This window comes from Pinus tabuliformis, chromosome 6, assembly GCF_031772625.1.
Source record: "Pinus tabuliformis cultivar Carrire ecotype Pingquan chromosome 6, CPIR1, whole genome shotgun sequence".
Taxonomy (NCBI): Eukaryota; Viridiplantae; Streptophyta; class Pinopsida; order Pinales; family Pinaceae; genus Pinus; species Pinus tabuliformis.
In genome coordinates this window covers 216,613,619-216,636,118 of record NC_142292.1, presented here as the reverse complement: position 1 = coordinate 216,636,118, position 22,500 = coordinate 216,613,619, and the positions used below count along the sequence as shown (strand labels likewise).

Genomic DNA, 22,500 nt, shown 5'->3' with positions numbered 1-22,500 from the left:
GAGATCTATAGTCTTTCTTTAGGTGTCCTTTCTTTCCACATTTCCAGCACACTATCCCCGATCTGGACTTGGATCTACCTTTCCTTGATTTACTGCGATATCCTGAGCTCTTTCCTCTTTCCATTTTTCTTCCTCTAGACTCTGCACTCAAAGCATTTCCCGATGTCTCACCGGAGCTTTTCCGTCGCATTTCCTTGCTAAGGATAGCACCGACAACATCATCAAACTTTAAAGTACTAGATCCAGAAACGAAGTTACTAATGGCCATTACCAAACCATTCCAACTTTCTGGTAATGAACACAAGAATAACAGAGCTCTAACTTCATCATCAAAGTTTACCCCTACAGAACTTAACTGACTTGTAACTGTATTAAAATCATTTAAATGGTTTGCAACATATCCACCTTCCAACATATTCATATTAAATAACCGTTTCATAAGAAATACCTTGTTTGAGGCCGAGGGTTTTTCATATAGTTTCGATAACGTCTGCATCAAACCCTTTGTCGTGGTTTCCTTCGAAATGTTGAAGGCGACTGATGCAGCAAGGCACAACCGTCTTGTTCCGAGTGCCTTTCTATCGAGAAGGTTCCATTATTCATCTTTCATACCCGTCAGCATCTTTGTTTTTCCGCCCAATGGTAGGTATAGATCTTTCTGATACAGATAATCTTCCATCTGCATCTTCCACAGTGAGAAGTTTTGGCCGTTAAATTTCTCGACCCTAAACTTACCATCTTCCGCCATTTCTCCCACTCGAACCAGGAACCCTTCTTTCCTGCGAGTTTATTAGCCAAATAGACCTTCGGCTCTGATACCAGTTGTTAGAAAATTATATATTATGGAGCAATGGAACACATAAGATATTGCAGTAATATAAACACAGAAAATGCACAAAACAAGAGAGACACAGATATACATGGTTCACCCAGTTTTGGGCTACGTCCACCCCGAACAGCCAGTCTTTCCTTTCTATTATCCAGCAAAATGAAGAGACACAACCTACAGCAAATCCGCTGTAATATCCTCTATTTTCTCTCACAGTCTCACCTCTATGTTTCTCGCTCACCAGATACACATCTATCACACAGCCTCAAATACAATACCCTCATACAAAGAGAGGGGTTGCCTTCTAGGGCAAAAAACCCTAAACTAAACATAAGTTCTGCCGTCAGATCATCTGCCTAATGAATGGCCCAGATTGACTAGAAATTACTATACTTTTACAAGGCAATTTTACATCTATTTTTGGCTTCAGGGGCGCTGCCCCCCCTAGACCCCCCTGCAGCGAATATTTTACAGGCGGCAAACTGGGGTCCTATGTGGCGATACCTTTGAATATAGAAGATAATTAGGCTCCACACCCAACATTGACACACTTTTCAAAGACAATTTGTTCGACTTTTAGCTAAAGGTTTACAAAAATGCTATAAAAAATCTTGCGTTTATTAATGGAAAATGCCCAAAGAAACTCACCCTTACACTCACATAGAATAATTGTGTTATCAAGTTCAGAACTCACTGTCGTCCAATTCCAAGCATCATGAAAACATTAAAAAAAAACGCATGCCAAATAAAGTTGGAGTGACTTCAAAAGGTAAAATGTCATGAGATACTGACCGTGAAAATGTTGAAGCAAAAAACTAAGCTTAATAATCACGCAAAAGTATAAAAATACCAATTCAACTCCACGCCTATATAGAATATTGTCTCTACGAAGCTACTCGTGTTTTAGGAAAACCCCTTGTTCTGTAAATAAAGAGTCATTAGTTGTCTGAAGAATGCCAACAGCCCTTGCAGTATTGACTATGATTTTCTGTTATAATTATCGAAGCTTTTCCAGAAGATCTTTCCAAACCCAAAAGTTGCTTTAAGAATGTCTTCCTATGGACATATTGAGGGAACTGGGTAATGTAAGTGTCATTGTTTCGAGAGAAAGAGCACTTCTTAGAAGGAAACCCCAGAGAGCAATTTCATCCCCGGTAAATTTTGAAACCCTTACATGCACCTTCTTTAGGTTGTCCAGGCGAAGAATCAAGTTTGTTGCCTCTGACCTTGCTACTTGTTCTGCCATGAAAAAATTTCATTTGTAAATCTCCTCTATAATAAAACCAAGATGCTCAAAAGAAAATACCGCCAGGAAATACCTTGATGAATCAACGCTTTGACCAAATGATACACCAAGCACGATATGTTGTAGGGTAACAATGAAAACCCTGGAACGAACACCAAAAAAACCAAGCTACACAATTGAGGAGAGACCGTGGCAGACCCGGCTACAAAAAAGAAAAAGAAGACCTCACTTGAAATGTCAATCTGCCAGAGTGAATTGGAGGATGAGTCGCCAAGTTGCAGAGTGTTTTTTTGCGCAGAGGCCTCGCTGCAAATGATCGAGCTAGAGGTGAAGGTAAGGAAAAAAAAAGCCTAACTGAGGACAGATTTAGCTATGGAACAATATGTCCCTGAGAATAAACCCAATTATTTTTCTCCCGAGATATTCAGAAAACTCCCTCTTGAAAAGGGATACAACTGTCACATTAGAAATTCCTTAGTAAGGGAAGTAAACATTGTAAGTTCAATACCTATCAAGGAATGTTGCTAATGCAAAACCTGTAATGGATGTAGAGATGTACCTTTGCAAAGGACACTTGGAGTGCATGCAGAGATGTCACATACAAAGTAGTAATAAATCACCACGTTTTACGCTGTGGGCCCACAAATTTACCATTTGTCTAACTCTTTGGGCCCACTACCCTACAACTTGTCTCGCATGCGATAGCTCAAACTGCAAGATGGACAACTTGTCTTGCCTTCATCTTGGTTGGAATTCTAATTCCTTAACCAACCTCGCTAGAGTGCAAGAATATTGCCATATTCCTCTAGCTTTGATTACAATAATCCACCCCATGCACTTCTGTTATGTCTACTTTAGATTGTTCTGGTTGAAAATCTGGTGATTAGATCTGTGGGAAGGAAAATTCTTTCATAGATTTTTTTTGTTGATTTGATGAGTTAAAATTATTTATATTAAAACCAGACAGACAAACGGTGGTTTGTGTACAGGTCAGGATGTGATGAGCATAACTGTGCCAATAGGATAGAATGCTTGAGGTGCAGTGCTCCATAGAGAGTCGGGTAAGGGATTTAACAAGTTTGTTGCATTATATTTCTCATGCCCTATGTTTTTAATAATCTTTTTATGATGAAAGAGGATTCATTACAAACACTACTGTATGATGCTTCCAGGAATTGAATGGTAATCGTAGAGAAGTTTCACAGATTGAAGCAGTTATGCAAGCTTTTAAAAGAAGGTATTAGGTTTATGGGGAAATGTATTTGGTGTACTTGGCCCTTCTTGTCCTGCTACTTTGTGCAGCGGGTGTTGTTGGGGCTCTTAAAGTCAGTTTCTATGATTATAGTTGTCCAGAAGTGAAAACCACTGTGTTCGAGGTTGTGAGAGATGCCTTCTTAAACAGTTCAGAAGTAGCTCCTGGACTCATAAGGATGCATTTCCATGATTGTTTCGTCAGGGTAGGCTTCAATATTCCATTATTACATTTTTATAAACATATCAACATCCAAAAATTCTACTAAAAATGCAAGTTTTCACAGCCTTTCCTAATGCTTTCTGCTTACAACTACATGTGTTCCTCTCTGTCTCTATCCCTGCCGCTTTAGATATATGTGCTTCTGCTTATCGTTATACATTATCAGCATCTACTCCCAATCTGTAACTCATGAGTCATATTCTAACGCAATTATATGTTATAGTGTGTTTGAATGATGTTGAAATCATGTGTGCTTTCAGGGATGCGATGGTTCTGTTCTCATAGACTCCACTGCCAACAACACTACCGAGAAAGATAGTCCTGTTAACAATCCGAGCCTTCACGGATATGACGTGATTGACAGGGCAAAATCGAGATTAGAGACCATCTACCCAAACACTGTTTCCTGTGCAGATATCCTAGCATTTGCTGCTAGAGATAGCGCAAAGCTGGTAAGCATATCACAAAGTTACAATTTTATTACAGGAGTCTACACAACCGTTTAAAGTTTTATTTATTTAAAATTTTGAAGCATTACTGATTGGAGTCTTTTAATTGTTTAAATGTAGGCATGTTGAATGAAGACTCTGCAACTTCAGAGCCAAGAATGTTTTTGTGGGGCCTCTTGAAAAGCTGATGGAAATCAATAGTAGCCCAAATCAGGCACAACAAAACTAGATATTCGAAGTGACATATGGGAAACTTAATAACACAAACAAGGTTTGTATTTCTGTTTTTGTTCTATTTTTACTGTAACTATTTTACCATAGATTGAATAATTGCTCAAATTTGGAATTTGAAAATACCTTTCTGTAACACTTGCAACAAGCAAGGGCCAGGGCAACAGTAACTTGCCAATGCGTAGAGCAAGGCCTCCAATGGTACCTAGCTTCCCAGGTAAATATTTCATGGAGAATACAGGAGGGTCGGGGAATGAAGAGGAGGCACGAGCATAGAAGAATGGTGGAATGAAGAGGAGGCAGGAGCATAGAAGAGGTGATAGGTAGAAGAGTGGTAGAATGAAGAGGAGATAGGAGTGTAGAAGAGGTGACAGGTGCCCAGAAGAAATGGCAGATGGCAGCTCACTTTCCAATGGAAGTGGAGGCTTAAAAACTTTGCATAAAATACTTTACCTACGCAAAACATTTGTTTTGAAAAAATTACGATAAAATAACTTGTCCTGACTGAAATAACATTGGGGCACGTGAAGCTTATAATAAGACCTTGAATTCACAAGTTTGATTATAAGTTTCTCACATCGAAATTTCTAGGGATAAACTTTGGTTAAATTTTGATAGCTCACAAATTTTTTTGGTCAAAGGATTGATTAATGTTTGGTCAACATTGTATCAATCGCTAGAGTTGTTGCATTGAAGAAGGCAGGGACTAGTAAAGAGTTTTGGAAACATTAGTGGAAATATCATCACTGTTACTCTCGAACCATAAAGCTTATTTCATTGATGCTCTTGAGATCAAAGATAGAGTCAATTTTCTGTATGCATTGCAGAAACATGATATTCAGCCAAATGGGTCAGAATACAAGGACAATATTCACAAAGCATTGAGAAATGTTACAAAAAATCATGATGTAATGATTGAATTTAATAAAAGAAAGTGAACTATATCAGATTTATTTATACCTCGAATATAGTAGGAGTAGGAAGACATTTGACTTTATCGCTACACTTGAACTTGAGAAATGATGAAAATATCCCATGGTAAAAAATCTAGGTCCATTAATTTTTTTTCGATCTCACACACCTAAATCAATTAGCACAAATATTAAGCCAATTCAGCAAAGGAATCCATGAATTGCCTAGCAGCAGATGGGCCCTAGGTCTAAGGATCAAATCACAGAGTGAAGATTGATGTTGGAGGCAGGATCTTTGAAACCATGATTTTGACTCTCCAATCTGCATCAGAAAACTCCATCCTTTCCCACTCGGCTCCATCGATAGACTATGATCAAATCTTCTTCGATAGAGATCTGCATCTATTCACAATCCTCCTAACCGTTCTCCGATTGGAAATCCTCTCGGAATCGACATTGGAGAATTTCGACAGTGAAGCCCTTATATATGATGCCTCTGATTATGCAATCTTGGAAGCTGTCAAGAATACCATGGCTCTAGTGGCCCTATACTGAATCAATGTCAAAAGAGTCTCAATGGTTATTAACATTGGCCGACATTACCCTCTGGCCATCTATGCTTTGCACAACAACTCTGTTTGGGTCCAGCATGACAAAAAAATCACAACATAAAGCTGGGTTCTTAGGAAGAAGGCCATGACTTGACAGATCCTCACAATGTTGAAACCATGAAAAAGCTTTTAGAAATCCTGGCGGCCGTCAGTGTAGAGTATTTTCTAGGGTTCCAGATATACGACTCCAAGAGTGTGGCCCATGTGAAGAGCCTGACTTGGTCTAACAAGTTTGACACAAGGGTTTATAGACCCTACATTTGAGCCATCGCCTCAACAAATTATTTCATTTTCGTTAACTTTGAAAATGGGTAGAGGGTGGAGAACACAATCCTAGTTGTCGATAAGGAAAAACGCGAGGTTTCTCTAGAGATCCGTCGAAAAAATGGTAAGTCTTCGCACTCTAAGGTTTCAAAAATTATGTAGTTTATGAATTATTAGAACCTTCCCATGGTTGTAGGCATACATGGTAGCACCTTTGGATTCAGTGGTTACATTCATCTATTCAATTATCACCGAGATTTACCTCAGGCTAAAGGGAAGCAACCTTCAGGGTAACCACAAACCAAGCTTAGCCTTGTAGCTAGCCCTACAAGGCCGGGAGATGGCTCTCTCTGTGAGGATCTCAGTCAAGATGACTGGATTAGGTAGAGAATTTTAGGCTAGGTATAGTAGCTTGAAAGGTTTTGATTGAGTTTTTTTGGTGTTTTTCTAGATCATATGGAGCTAGGCAATTTAGGTCTAAGAAATTAGGTTAGAAATGTAGGGTGTTCTATGGGGCAAGGTGGGCATAGGCTTGATGGTGTGATTTGTTTAAGACTAATAAGGAGCTAAGAAGGGGATGTGACAATCATGGATCCTTCTCAAATAGTAGAAAACATGAAATATTGAATGATTTCCCAAGGCAGAGCACTATTACAATGGATTCTACCTATCAAACTTGATAAAATTCAATAAGAAGCAATGAAAGGAATGATGGCATACATAAAAAATGTAAAAAAAGGCTTACAAAAGAAGAAACTTTGCTAAAACTCCATACCACAGGGATCCCATAAAAATAGCTGCAAACCCTATTAATCTCCTTACCAAACTGCTTACAATGATGTACAATTAAGCTCTGAGCATCCAGGTGAGTCCAACCTTTACAAATGTCTAAGAAAATACATAATATAGGCATCAAAACAACCCATCCTAGCCTTAGGGGTTGAATCCATGAGAGGAGGAACAATTTCACAACAAAGTGAACTGAAAGCTAAAGGCTAGGGAGGTCAAACAGACTCATCCCTAAGATGATGCAAATTGATTCATTACATGCCACCTAGGCCATTTATTTGATGTATCTACCCTAGGTAACCAAAATATACATAATTGCATCATGATTTTACATTTCATCAGTGAGAAGATCAAAATCCCATAGGTGAAAAGTAAATTCTAGAAGAAAGAGTAAAAAAAATAGGAAATATGTCAAGTGCGCAGTGCCTGAAGGGAGTGCACAGTGCCGACTTCAAGCTGATTTTTGACTGCCTTCCTGACCTCCAAATCTGGCTCATGATAGCTTATTGGAAATCTTGTCCTATCTAGTTTCCAAAAATTCCATTGGTTTCCAATTTGAACTTGATTTGAGCCTCTGAAATTGCAATCTCCCAAGACTGCTCAAACGCGCAACACTAGGCTCAAAAAGCATGCATAAACATGAAATTTTTGTGGTTTTTTTGCCTTTTCACCTAGAAAATCTAACTTTCATACTTGGAAACATGGTTTTCCTACATGTACATGGCCTCCTGAATCCAATGGTGGTGGCCATTTCTCCAAAAAGTGCCCCCAAAAAGTACGGCGCTACGCGTTTGACCAGTGGAATAATAAATTAAATGCCTGAAAATCACAGAACAGCTAAGAAATCAAAAACTGAGCCAAGCCTCGTAAAAAATGGTTGTGATGGCTGATGTTGAAAGTGACTAGGCCTATAGTGAATCCTCCACCAATAGGGCAAGCTTGCCCCTCTCTTCTTGGTGATCTAGGGCTTCAACTTTTTCTTGAGCCCTTTTGAGTTTGGCTCTAGCAATCTTGTTTCTCGTGGCATAGTATTTGGCCATTCTTCTTTGAATCTACGTATCTCTATTAGCTTTAGCTAACAAGTCTTCAAGATGAGTGTTACCCCTCTCAAGCTAGTACTCCTTGTTCTCATTCACCATTTGGCCCATTTGTTCATTCAAGGTAAGTTGGTTTGCAGGTTGGGCTTCTCTTTCCTTCTCAAGCTCCAGATCTCGCTTTAGGCCTATGGTCCTATGCCTTCTGATAGGCATATCTTCCTCCATAGGCTCCCCATATTCACAATAAGCTTCCTCAAGCTACACCTTAGCCTTTACTGCCTCCCTTTTGGCCTTGATGAGCTAAACTTCCATAAGCTCATGCTTATTCTCCAACTGCTTGTTTTCCTGTTTTAATAAGAGATGATTCATTTGGATATTTGTAGTTTCACCTGCAACTCACATATCATTGCCTCTTTTCTTAGATGAGAATTCTAATATTTGTCTGTTCACCTTCCTCTTCTAAGTTCACTAGGTCAAAATCATGCTCAATTTCATGGAGGTGTTCTTTATGCTATTGCATCTCTGTTTCAACCATATTCTCCTTCCCTTTGTGTACCTGCTTTGCTAATGATGAAGGCAAGGCCCCTCCCACAATATGTCGAGCAAACACTTGCCTATGACCTATCTGATAAGTATGCATCATGGAACATGTACTCGACTGTGTAAAGCTTTTTCTGAATATTATTTTTTATGGAGAAGTTTCTGCCCTTTAGATTTGGGATCCATCACGGTGTTTAATGCGCCACATGTGTTCCTTGTAAAATCACTTACATACTTTGTCTTTTCTCCTAATTATTGTTACAACATTATCTAAGGGAAGTGTTAGGAATGCATCCACACATGATGCTCCTTTCGCAATGATTTTGTTATTAAATGAAGTGGTTACCTTGTAGAATCCATCCTCTGTTTGATGCTTTGTTGACTAACCCTATGTTTCTTTTTCTTCTAACGCTGCCACTATAGATCCATCCCTTGATTGATGCTTGTAGGGCAGGGGGCTTTCTCCTCTTTCCTTCTCTCATTTACATCTTTTATCTAGTTGAACATTGCACTTATTTTTCCCCAAGTTTGCTGGTAGAAAATAGCCTCGATTCCATAGCCCAATGATCCCTTCTCTTGTTGTTTCCGACCCACAACTTTAAGCCAAATCCCCTTACTTCATAGCTAGCCTAAGATTCAGTTATCACATCCAACTTTTGTTGGCAAAGAGAGAGCGCTCTCTGGTCTAGTAGGGCTAGATGCCAGATCAAAAGCTTGGTCTGTGGTTAACTCGGGATTGCCTCTTCTCAGCTTGAGGTTCATTCTGAGTGCTAACATGTTCGATTAAGGGGGCAAAAAGATTGTGTGGGATTGGACTGATCCAAATGCTAACATGGATCTGAGGATGATAGAATGAGACATCTTCGCAGATGTGGTGGTGAGTGAGGAAATTAGTAGCCTCGCCAAGGTGAATCCTATAAGGGGAAATATTGCAATGGTTGACCTGGAGAAAATTTTTAGAGTTTTGGAACCCATGGATTCCTCTTACATTGACAAACACTGCCTTAGATGTTTAAGGGGTATACGTGTTTCCAAGATTTTGAGTTATGGCAGACATATTTTCAGCAGGAGGGGAGAGGACCTAGAGGTCTGGTCAGAGGTTCTTGTAATATTGAAGTCATTGACGGAGGTGGATGAGTAGAAATTCAAAAGGAATTTTATTGAGCATGGTAGGAGAGGCCATCAAATTACGTCGCTGTCTGCAGGAGGAAACCAGTTGTTTGTAGCAACATGGGAGATGCAGGGAGTTGAGTTCTAGGAACCAAGGGCTAATTGAGGTTCATTCTATAAAACAGGCATGTGGTATATCTATTACCTATGAATTAGGGCGAGAATGATACCTTAAAAAAGTAGATACTTCAAGGGAATAATATAATAGATTAGATTCTAAGTTAAATTGGATTTGTGGTAGGATTAGGGATTTTCAAAGTCGAGTTTCATGATTATATATTTTCATAGGTATAGGTAATGGGTGCAAGCGAGAAAGGATTTTTGAATCACACCCATTTTTGATGTTGTGGAATTGAAATGAACTATTATTTTTATTTGGGAGAATAGACAAATATTACATTAATTTCTAGGAGTTTTTCCTTCCTTTGGTCCGCATCTTGTCTGTGAATTTTTATATATAGAAATCATTAAATTCGCTAGAAATGTTCACAAAGTCAGTTTTTCAGTTATTTTAAAAGCATGAAATTTGATAAATCTGTTGGAATACTCTTAAAGTTGTCTCTCTTATGGTGTGATTCTATACACTAGAAACATGTTATGCAACTAGCTCAAGAAAAAGATAGCAAAGATAGATCAGTACCTTAGAATTCAGCCTCTTCGAGGGGGCAACCTCCTCTACATTACATAAATGAACAATTCTTGGATAATTCAAATGACAAAACCTCCTTTCTATATATAGGGGTCTAAGGAGTCACAATATAACCTAGCCGACCTAACAATAATAATATAAAGCCACAAAAATAACAATAGAGGGATTCTATGGGGCATAGTAATAACAATATGGGGACAATAGGGGCACAACAATATTAATAAGGGATACAACTGTAATAGGAATGGGGTAATCACTAGTATTATAGGGACCCAACATGCCCTCTCCTTCAAAAAAGTGTTGTCCTCAACGCTTGAGTAGTTCTAGATGCTTCTGTATAAAATTCTCATCCTCCCATGTGGAATCTTCAACGAATAAGTTCTTCCACTTGATAAGATACTCTGAAATTGATTGATTTTGTAGCTATCTATTTCTTGTTTCTGTTACTGCTTCCGGTTCCAATATAATTTTTCCTTCCTCGTCAAGTTCTGGCAATATTATTTTAACTAGAAGCTTGTCGCCTATAACCTCCTTTAAACATGAGACATGGAAAACTGGGTGCAATCGAGAAGCTGTAGGAAGCTCCAATTTGTATGCCATAGTACCAATATTTTGTAACACCTTGTACAGACCATAATACTTTGGTGATAATTTATTATCCTTCTTAGCTTGCTTGAGGGACATTTTCCTATATCATTGTAGCCGTAGGAATATCCAATCACCTACATCAAAACTTCTTTTGCTACGATGTTGATCTGCCTATTGTTTCATTCTATTATGTGCCAACACGAGGTTATCCTTTAAGAGTTGGAGGACTTGTTGTTGATGTTCGATGTGATGTTCCACTGCTTGAACCTTAGAATTTTCTCTTAAATATGATGTGATGGATGGTGGCTGATATCCATAAAGCACCATAAATGGGGTCATTTTTGTTGTTGTATGGAAGGAAGTGTTATACCACCATTCAGCCAAAGGCAACCATTTGACCCATTGTGTCTATTTATCAGATACAAAGCAACAAATATATCCTTCCAAACATTTGTTTACTATCTCAGTTTGCCCATTAGATTGAGGATGATAAGATGAGCTATGAGCTAACTCAGTACCAAGACAAGAAAATAATTCTATCCAAAAATTTCCAGTGAAAATGGGATCTCTGTCACTTACAATAATCTTTGGGTTTCCATGTAGCTTTTGAATTGTTTCCATAAATGCAGTAGAAACTGTACTCACTTTAAATGGCTGTGATAATGCACAAAAGTCTGCATACTTGGTAAGTCTGTCAACTACCACCATGATGACACTCTTTCCCTCAGACTTGGGTAAACTTGTGATAGAATCCATTGAAACCTCCTTCCAACATTGGCTTGGAATGGATAAAGGTTGTAATAGACCCGATGTCTTAATTGTTTCAAATTTATTTTGTTGGCAAACCAAAAATTCTGCCACAAACTTTTGAATGTCTGATTTAAGGCCATCCCAAAAAAATTCCTTCTTAACCCTGTCATAAGTTTTTAAAAATCATGAGTGCCCTCCTAAGGGATAAGTGTGCAATTCCATAAGAATCTTTTGTTTTAGCTAGGAATTCTTACAGAGGTATAAGCGATCTTTTTACCATAACAAATCATTTTGCCAGCTCAATGTATCAGACGTACTAGAATCTTGTTGTAACTTTCGAATAAGTGCCCACACTTCTTCGTCATTCTTCCATTCCTCCCTTGCTTCATTTATCCAATCTAGTTGGATAATAGAAATGGCGCACAACAATGCTTCCACATCCTAATCCTTTCTTGAGAGTGCATCTGCCACCACATTTTGCTTCCCTTTTTTGTAGATGATTTCAAAGTCATAACCCAACATCTTTGTGACACACTTTTGTTCCTCTTCAGAGGATAATCTTTGTTCTAAAAATCATTTAAGGCTATGATGATCTGTTTTTACCTTAAAGTGTTTTCCTATTGGGTAGGGTCATCATTTCTTAACTGCATGGAGTATTGCCAACATTTCCTTCTCATAAATAGCTCTGTGTAAAAAATTTCTCTTCATTGGATGACTTTCAAAAGCAATGGGTCTTTCATCTTGCATTAAAATAGCACCAATTCCATTTCCTGAAGCCTCACAATCCACAAGAAACAATTTTGTGAAGTCCGGTGTAGCTAAGATTGGTGCTTGGCACATTGCCTCTTTAAGGACTTTATTGCTTCTGGAGTCCATGAAAATGCATCTTTCTTCAATAATGTTGTTAGAGGTGCTGCTATTCCCCCATAATTATTAACAAACTTGTGATAATACCCTATCAACCTAAGAAATCCTCGCAGATGCTTTATGGATGTGGGGATTTTCCATTCCTTAATGGCTTTAATTTTGCTAGGGTCTACCTTAACTCCTTCATGAGATACAATATGACCGAGATATTCCACCTCTTGTACTCCAAAGAAACATTTAGATCTTTTTGCATATAATTGTTTCTCCTCCAATAGTTGTAGCACCCTGTCAACATGTTCAACATGATACTTCCAAGACTTGCTGTAGATTAGTATATCATAAAATAATACTAACAGAAATTTTCTAAGGAATGGTTTGAAATTGGAATTCATCAAACCTTGAAATGTTGAAGGTGCATTGGTAAGGCCAAAAGGCATGACCAAAAATTCATAATGACCCTCATGAGTTCTAAATGGTGTTTTTGAAATGTCTTCAGTCTTCATTCTGATTTGATGATATCTTGAATGAAGATCCAACTTGGTGAAGTAAATTGATCCATGCAATTCATCCAATAATTCATCAATGACAAGAATGGGAAACGTATCTTTAATAGTGAGCTTGTTGAGCTCCCTATAATCCTGACACATGCTCCATGATCCATCTTTCTTGTGCACCAATACTACTGGAGCAGAGAAAGAACTTTGACTTGGTTGAATTATACCAGCCTCTAGCATTTCTGCGACCATACGTTCAATTTCACTATTTTGGGCATAGGGATATCTTTACGACCTAATGTTTGGAGGAACACTTCCTAGAATCAGATGAATAGCATGATCATGATCATGAATAGGTGGAAGACCTTTGGGAGTCTCAAATACCTTGGAATGATTATCCAAGACTTTTTGGAGATTTGGAGAAATAGATGATTCCAATGTGGAAACATCTAGCAAACATAATTGTGCAATTACACCTCTTTGTTCCTTTTTTAGAAGATTTGTCATACCATTAGAGCTGATTATCTTTCTCGGTTTCACTACAATACCCCTTACTTCAACTACCTTTCCTTCCAAAGAAAATTTCATGAAAACTTCTTGAAAATTAAAAGCCATTGTACTGAAGGATTGTAGCCATTGGACACCTAGTACAACATCAACACCTCCCATTGGAATGGAAAGAATTGGGCTAGTCAATACATATTCTCCCATGGATCGCTTGATATTATGGCACTTTCCAGAGCAATTTATTGTTCCTCCATTTGCAACCATCACTTGACACTCTGGTGTTGGATATAAGAAGCAATTCAATTCTTTTGCTACCTTACAATGAATAAAATTGTGGGTACTTCCTAAATCAATCAACACTATTACCTTTTTATTCTTGACTTGTCCTTCTATCTTGATGGTTTGAGGTGTGGTAATTCCCGCCAATGCATTACAAGATATGGTTGAATTCATTTCTTCTTTATCTAGGCTTTGTTGTATATCCTCTTCTTTTGACCTTTCTTGCTCCTTTTCTTCTTCCTCTTCACAACCTATGTAGAATAATTTTTTCTCAGCACAGTTATGACCTTTAGTGTATTTGTTATCACAATTGTAACAAATCCCTTTTGCTATTTTTTCTTCCAATTTTTGTGGTGTCAACCTTATAGGTTGTGGAAGACTAGGGACAACAACACTTCCATCTTTATAGTTGTGAGTGGTATGCCTCCTGGTTGCCATAATTTTGGTTTCCATTTTTCTTGCTAAGCTGAATGGCTTCTCTAATGAATCAGGTTCCCAAGGGCGAACATCATGTTAGATATTATCCTTTAAAGTCCCTATGAACACATCAATCCTATGCTCGTTTGGAATATTTTTTACCCTTATGTTCAATTTTTGGAACTCCTCAATGTGCTCCATTATTGAACCCTTTTGTTTGAGACTTATCAATTAGCTAAAAAAAGTGTTGCTTTTTGTATCCTCATAATGTGCTGTCAATTCTTTCGTAAAAATTGCCCAAGTGATAATTTGTTTATGAGAGCAAATCCATTGATACGATACAAACTAATTTGGTTCCAAATATAAAGTTGCAATATGTACCTTTTTTGTGTTTTGCACATTATTGAGATCGAAAAATTGCTCGATCTACAATATCCATGTTTTGGGATCCTTACCATCAAACTTCCTCATATCGATTTTTGGAATATGGTGGGTCTTCGATCACACATTAGAATCTATTAAATCATGATTAACATTTCTTTTGTTCGGATCATGAGTTTCCTTTACTACCTTTTCACCATTAGTAAGTATTTCTTGTAGAAAATTTGTTAAATGTGTCTTCAAATCTACCATGTATCTCTTCAAATCTATCTTCAAATATATATTCAAATCGTCCATCTTAGCTTCCATGCCCTTTATCTTAGCTTCTATTAGCTTTTGTGAGAGTGACATTTGTTTCACATGGTATTGTAATTTTGATATATCATGTTGCATTTCTTCCTCTTCTTTATGAGTCATGCTTGAGGTTTCAAGTTTCTTACTAGGTGTTTGAATTTTCTTTCCTTGGGGCATCAGTTACTGATAATAATGCTCTACTATTCCCTTTGAATTCCTTCAAAACAAATTTTCAAACCAAGCTTAAGAAAAAATTTAAAAAAATATACACACCTTTTCTCACTTTGTAGGAGCTCGATATTGCCTCTAATGTATCTTTGTACTTTTGGATCATACAGTTCTGAAATTGCAACCTATAGTAGCAATCTGTGTCCTCTTTCCAATTCCACAAGTGTGATCCAAATTGGATTCTCACAGGAAGAGTTATGCGAAATCTCCCACAGTGACCTGATTATAGACTAGTTCAGTAGAGTGAACTTGTACGACATGCCACGAGTCATTGTTTCGACCTTTAGCTCTGAAAAATATATACAAGAAACTATAGTCCATCATTTTTTTGTACCTTCTTATGAAATTTCAATCCTATGCTCAGAGAGAAAGTTATGACGACTTTTCCAAGGTCATCTGTTTGGAATGTAATTCAGGAGTCTGCAAAAAGACCAACTTCCTCAAACCATATCTCCGCAAATATAGCACGAAAGGCTCTAAAATTTGGACCCAAGATTCAGTAAAAGTTCTTCTCAAATGGGTTTTTGTTTTAGCTTTTTAAATGCCACATAAAAAAATTTATAGTGAAAATTCCACGATGACCTGTTTGGCGCGGCGAAAACCTAGAATCCAAAACTCTGATACCAAATGTTATGCAACCAACTCAAGAAAAAGATAGAAAAGATAGATCAACACCTTGGAATTTAGCCTTTTTGAGGGGGCAACCTCCTCTACATTACATAAATGAACAATTCTTGGATAGTTCAAATGAGAAAACCTCATTTCTATATATAGGGGTCTAAGGAGTCATAATATAACCCAGCCGACCTAACAATAATAATATAAAGCCACAAAAATAACAATAGAAGGATTCTATGGGGAATAGTAATAACAATATGGGGACAATAGGGGCACAACAATATTAATAAGGCATACAACGACAATAGTAATGGGGTAATCACTAATATTATAGGGACCCAACAAAACAAAACAAAGTTGAATGTATGTGGAACTTGTGTTCCTTTGATATGGACTATATTTGTTGTACAGTTGAGGGGAGAAAAACACACCAGTGTAGATACAGACATTAGGACTGACCTCGTCCCCAATTATGTTCAATGCATTTGAAAGTATAGCCTATTTCTAGTCCAGGAGAAAAATGTAGGCATCTTTAAGATTCAGATTCGGGAACTTGAACCTTGGATCTACAACTAGTTTTATCCCCTATCCCCAAACTCATCCTTGTTATACAATAACTACTTGTGGGAAATGTAGTTTACTTCTTCATTAGATACCATGTTCTTAAACCTTGATTTGGGTTTTGTAAGTCCAAGAAGGAAGCAAAAAATAGGCAAAACATCAAAACTTGGTTGTTCCATTACATGAATTTCTTTGATTTAGAGTCTTCCTCCAATGTTCACCCACAATCGCTCATCTTAGTCATAGGATATGAAGCCTTCAACCTCCCAGGCCTCCCTCTAAAGGGATAATCAAGGTAACAATGAATATGAGACCTTGAAGGTCTGAGGGCTCCCTTTAAAGGACTAATCAAATAAATAATGAAGGTCCAATTGGGAATTATTAGCTTGGAGTTCCAAAAAATAGTTTTTCTCAATGATATTAGTGAATAGCAATGCAAATCTGAATGTTGGTGCATCGTCATTCTCATATTAATACTAACAGAATGAATGAGCTATGCATTTCTACAACCCACGTTTCAATCACTATCGCTTCTATTTTTCCAACACATTTCATGGACAATTCAAATTCTGGATCACATATTTAGTTTTCCCTGCATGTTCTGTGGCATATACGAAGGCAACTAAAACCCATCTAAAACCCCACTTTATTCCATGACAACCAGTGAGTCAGCATGCCATGTGAAAGCCCAACACACCACCAAAACTCCACCTGATATGAAGTATAGTAGATACTTTAACGTTGGAAATGTTTGTCAAAACATCAAATGGAGGAATTTGAAGTGCCTAAATGTGAGAAATTCCTTAGGTTGAAGCAAATTGCAGAGACAAATCACGAAAAAAATATAGAAATATTAAGCGAAATGTTTGCAACTAGAAAAGAGGAAAGAATTGATCATATCTTTCAAAATAATTGTGCATCACATAAGGTTTTCAAGTTCCAATTTTTTTCAAAAGTTTTTTATAGATAAAAATTATTTGTTAATATAATGCATTTCATTTTATTGAGTATCATTTATTTTGTATATGTGATCTGGGTAGGCTCAAAGTGACGACTCCTAAACTTTTACCTGTGGAATAGATGAATTGAAATGAAAAACAATTATATTACAAATCATACATGTTGAAGTGTGTTATGATGTTCCTCTAAAATCTCTCACTGAAATGTATATTATAGCTAAAGAGAGACTGGACTTTGAAAATATATCAATTCCAATTCTATAGCCAAGTCCAAAAGGTGATGTATTGGATATAGTTAAACAATTTTCATCGGAATTTCCTTGCTTGGTTGTTATAGACATTTTTGTGCCTTACAGCATTGAGCATGAAATGTCCATAATCTAAGGGATCCAAAGTCCCTAAACATGTTGTTCCTACCCCTAGAGGAAAAAGGCTAACAAACCACAGCAATTCACAGAAGTTCTCCACCAAAAACTACTCAAAACAAGTCAAATCAGGATCATTTCAGTGGCTACACTAGCTGTTTGCGCTGAATGTCAAAGCCAACACTGGCTACCTGCGTTGAACGAGAATGGACAAGTGGCAAGCTCATTTCTCAAGGTGTCAAAACCCAGGAAGCTTCAAGAACGACACTTGCCTCAGGGAATTCGACTGGTGATGAGTAAGAGTTTCCAAATCTCCAAGTGGAAGCAAGAACCTCGAAGTGGAATCAAGAACTGACAGAGGGAGAGGACACTAGTCACATCTCAAGCTAACTCATCCTCTCTCCAAACATATATATATGGATCTCTCCTCCATGAGATCTAGGGGGCTGGAATTTTGTTATTGCAAAGAATTGCTGCTGGTTTGAGATTGGAATCATTGGGTGCTTAATGCTTTGAAGGGGGTGAAGATAGGAATTCCATTTGCTGGGAAGGAGATGCTGGATTGGAGCCCTCTGGGTTGTATCTCTTCCTGAACCTTGTTATTCATCAATAACGCTATCTTGGTTTCTCCTATATGCTGATGTATTCTTGATGTATGATTGCATTAGTATGTTTAGTTCATTTCTAATCCTGAACTAGTTATGAATGTGAACCAGTTTGTCCTAGTGCAGCTGGGGTTCTCTGCTCTGTTTTGCCTTGTTTTGATCTCTGATTTTTGCAGCCTGTAACCAGCATAGGTACCAGTCTGATAACTCCTTTTCTCTGCTTAGATTCCGCCTCCTTTTGTACAAAAAGGCTGTGAGTGTTTTTATGTTTTTGTGGCATCATTTGCAGTCTTCCTTTGCATGAGTGAAATAATCATCCTGTAGCCCTTGATTCAGATCTGTTGATTGTGATCTTAGAAGAGAGTTCATTGGCTGTTTGCAGATTGATTATACATTTACTTTTGCTTATTGGTTTGAGTTTGTCTCTTTTAAGTGTCAAAACAAGTATTCATTTCGAAAATCGTTAAGTAGTGTAATCTCTTCTACCCTCTCTGATTTCGAAAAAGTAAACTTGTTTGTATTGGTCATTTAAAAGCAAATTCAAAGTTGTGCAAAAAGCTTTCTTTGTAGGCATCAATACTAAGAAAGCGGAAAACAAACACCTGCATTGTGCATTTGCATTTGATAGTTTGCATGTTGGATTTAGGAAAAGTGCATTAGAGTGTGCTGATTGCTCTTTGAGAAAAGATGGTGTCTTTCTTTTCCCTTAGTAGCTAGGATTTTCAAAGTTGAAAAGATATAAAGCTTGCTTATCATCTTTAGACTGCATTTAGGAATTTGTATCATACATCTCGTGGTGAACCTTGAAAGGAAAACTTTAAAAAGATCAACCTAAAATAAATTGAATGAACTTAACAACGCTTTGCAACATAATGCACAACATAGAGGTCTAGGCTAGAGACGTGTTCCGGCGTCGTAAAGCCTCGTGACTGTCGATCTCGTGGATGGTGGGTGATTCCTTCTGAGGAATGATAGCGCCAGTACGGATTCTGCTCCCACGTACCGTCGCGTATATATTGGGAGACCCCTATAGGCATAAAACCTTTATCCTTAGGAAGCCGTGTCGGCCGCCCTACTGATCGCAATGCACTGAACACAGCATTCAGGAAGATCGATCGCCCTTACCCTAAAAAGTATTCTGCGGTTTTGCGAAAATTTTGGCACACCCTCTGCCTAGAACTCCAGAGCAGTTCCTTTTGGCCTTTTCCAGACTCTATAACGGAAAAAGTCCATCCGAGCATTTGTCACTTCGGGCTCGTTAAAACATCGAAGGAGACTAGAGTCATCTTTAGCTTTTTCTCGACTCTTTAAAAGTGAAAAAGCAAGTTGTGTCTAAAGCGTCGTTAAAATTTATTTTAAACAGAACAATCACCCTTTCTTCCTGCGTTGATCTTTGGGTTGAAAAATGGAGCAAACCAACCAAGGAATTCCCCTTGGTGGAAATCCTATTCCCTTCTCCTCTTAGGGAGATGTTGGTGCGCCCCACATGGCCACATTATCGTTTCCAGGGCTGACAATTGGCCTGCCGGTCTGGCTCTTTCCAACCAATGTCGTTCAAACCACCACTATTCCTGAACAGTCGAGTCAACAGTTAGATCAGACCAGGGTTTCCAACCAGCCTTCTACTTCATCTAACTCCTCCTCTCCTCCTTCCTCTTTGCTTGACGGAACTGGTAGAACAAAAAACCAAGTTCCTAAGGAGAAGAAGGAAAAGAAGAAGAAAGATAAGAAGAAGAAGGATCCAAAAGCGACTGGGGGCAAACAAGTGTCGTCTGACAAAAATCCACACACAGCATTGACAAGGCCTAAATCGCCATGTGTCATATGCAAGGGAGACCACTTCCACAGAGATTGTCCCGGCATCCCTCGGATACTAAGGGACTGGTCTCCCCGTTTGCGCAATTCGGTAGCATCTACCTCTGATAGCCATGTTGACTGCTCACCGTCAACTAGTGAAAGTGAAGCCCTAGGACAGAGAGGGAAAGCTAGATTTCCCTGCAAACTGTGTGAAGGCGATCACGCCATCCACCGTTGTCCCTTCTTAGATGAGGCAAAAAGAGTTTTGGAAGATCGCCCAATTTTACGAGCGCAACTTCCTACTGGATATCAAAAACTCCTACCAAGTCCTTCACTAGTTGAGAACCCGGCTGGCCCGCCCAGGTGGTCAGCCGAAGCACCTATCATTGAAGATGAACCGTCTGGATCCATGCCTGACGAAAGTCAAAAGGTTGATACGGCAGTTGACCCGGTTTTGCCTTCAGAGGCTCTATCTTCGAATGATACCATCACAGAGGAGAATAAAGACGACACCATCCAAATTCTCTTCATCAACACTGACTCTGATGAACAAGGGGGCAATGCCCCCATTCCTTTATCGCAGGAAGGAAGTTTGTCAGAGCGATATCCGGCCGTTTATTCGGTCCCACCACCAAGCAACCTAGTTGTCTCGTTCGATTGGAACCAACTAGGTAGACCCCGGTTGCCAGCAAGCATACCATTCAGAATTATCGTTCAAATATACAGAATGGTAATAGCTGGCACTATCATTGATGAGGGGGCATCTGTGAGTATCCTTTCCTCTATTGCTTGGAAAGCGCTTGGTTCGCCAACGCTTTTGCCTGAAATGAGAAATATATCAAGCTTTGATAAAGGAACCAGTCGACCTTTAGGGATCCTCCCCAATGTGCCTATAACATTGAAAGGGAAGACCGTTCAAATGAATGTGATGGTCGTTCAAGGACCCTTGGATTATAACCTACTCCTTGGACGAGACTATATATATTGCATGGGAGCTATAGTCTCCTCACTCTTTAGAGTAATGTGTTTTCCGCATGAAGGAAGAATGGTCAAGCTCGTGGACCAACTTTCATTTCCCGGATCACGCATCACAAATAGTCATATACCATCCCTAAATGGTCTATTCACGCAAGAAGTGTCTCAACCCACGGTTCGTCCTCCTGATGAGCGCGAGTAATCTGGGAGGATATGATTGGAACCCAGGGGGCATGCGTCCTGGTCTGCTTCGGCAGGAAAACTTTGGGTATAGAGTAGGTTTCCGCGGGAGAATATGACTAGTCCGTACCCCGTCCGTCTAGGAAGAGGGTTGTTCTAGAATAAGATTCTTTTGTCAAAGTTATGTGAGTTGGCGGGCTACGTCGCTCACCTTTGTCTATTTCGGTAGACATTGCCGAGGGAGTGTTTTGTTTGAAAGATTAATGAAACAATCTTTGGGTAACCTGAAAGAGGTAAGCCTCTCTCGTTAAAACAAATGTTTTGGCAGAAGTGAAGTAGAGGTAACCTTGAAAGTCTGTTTTATACCTGGGGGCATGCAAACCTTTTGGAGTGCAAGCAAAGAGCAGTTATTTATCTGTTTTTTGGGTTAGCCATTTCCTAACTTGCATAAAGAAAGGATGCGGAGCAAAGCTTAGTGAGATGAAGCTCCATAAAAAATAGGATCTTGATGAGACACTCTTATCATATGACTGGGTAATCGAGCAGTTTTAAGAACAAAGTTCATCCTCGTTAAAAAATAAATGCAAGATCCGAGCAGTTTTAGCACATAATTGATGCTCGTTAAAAAATAAACATAAGACCGAGCAAATGTTTCCGCCTGCGTTTAAGCTCGTTAAAAAATGAACTATCCCGGTAAATAACCACTGTGAATGTTATATCATCAGCCATTAAAGCCTTGGTCATGTTTGCACCGTCACCTCCACTTTCATTTGGCCGAACGTTCACCTCCATATGATTGTTTACCCATTTTGAGGAACAGCTGCGAAGAGTGATTTCACCTAGCCATCCTTGTGACACTGTCGTGATTGGAAAATTCCAACCTGTACCTGGAATCAGCTGCTAACCCTGTTTATCACTCGTTCCTCAAAAGACGAGTCTTCTTTAAGCTCTTTTCATCTAACTCGTAAAATATGAAAAGATTGCCGAGTTTTGGCCTTCCAGCTCGTTAAAGCGACCGGAAGAGCTATCCCTCCTCTAGATTTTAATCTTTTTGGACCTGAGGGATTATTGCACAAAAAGATCGAGCGCTTGTTTTATTCGGCTCGTTAAAACTATCGAAAACTCATCCCTTCTGTATTGTTTTATACTTTTTCGGACTTAAGGGATTAGATGACGAAAAGGGACTTTTGGAGTTAACTTTATGTACCTTTTCAGACTCTCTAAAAATCAAAAGGACCGAGTTATCCTTGTCGTTAGACTCGTTAAAATCATTAAATAGCGACAAACTTGTCTTTAGACGAGAACGAGTTTCACTATCGCTAGGCTCGTTAAAACATAGCGATGGGCTTGCCCGAAGGGCAAGTTATAGAACAAGCATATGTTATCCTCCTCAAGCTTGAAAAAAATAAAGAGGTACTGGTCAGCAATGACTGGG

The 22,500-nt window shown here is 38.6% G+C and overlaps 2 pseudogenes; both read left to right on the top strand.

Moving 5' to 3' along the window:
• The first annotated feature begins 3,331 nt into the window (after positions 1-3,331).
• LOC149258232 (peroxidase 5 pseudogene) lies at positions 3,332-5,167 on the top strand (annotated as a pseudogene).
• A 189-nt stretch (positions 5,168-5,356) lies between these two features.
• Positions 5,357-14,150, top strand: LOC149258231 (protein ENDOPLASMIC RETICULUM-ARRESTED PEN3-like; annotated as a pseudogene).
• The last annotated feature ends 8,350 nt before the right edge of the window (positions 14,151-22,500 follow it).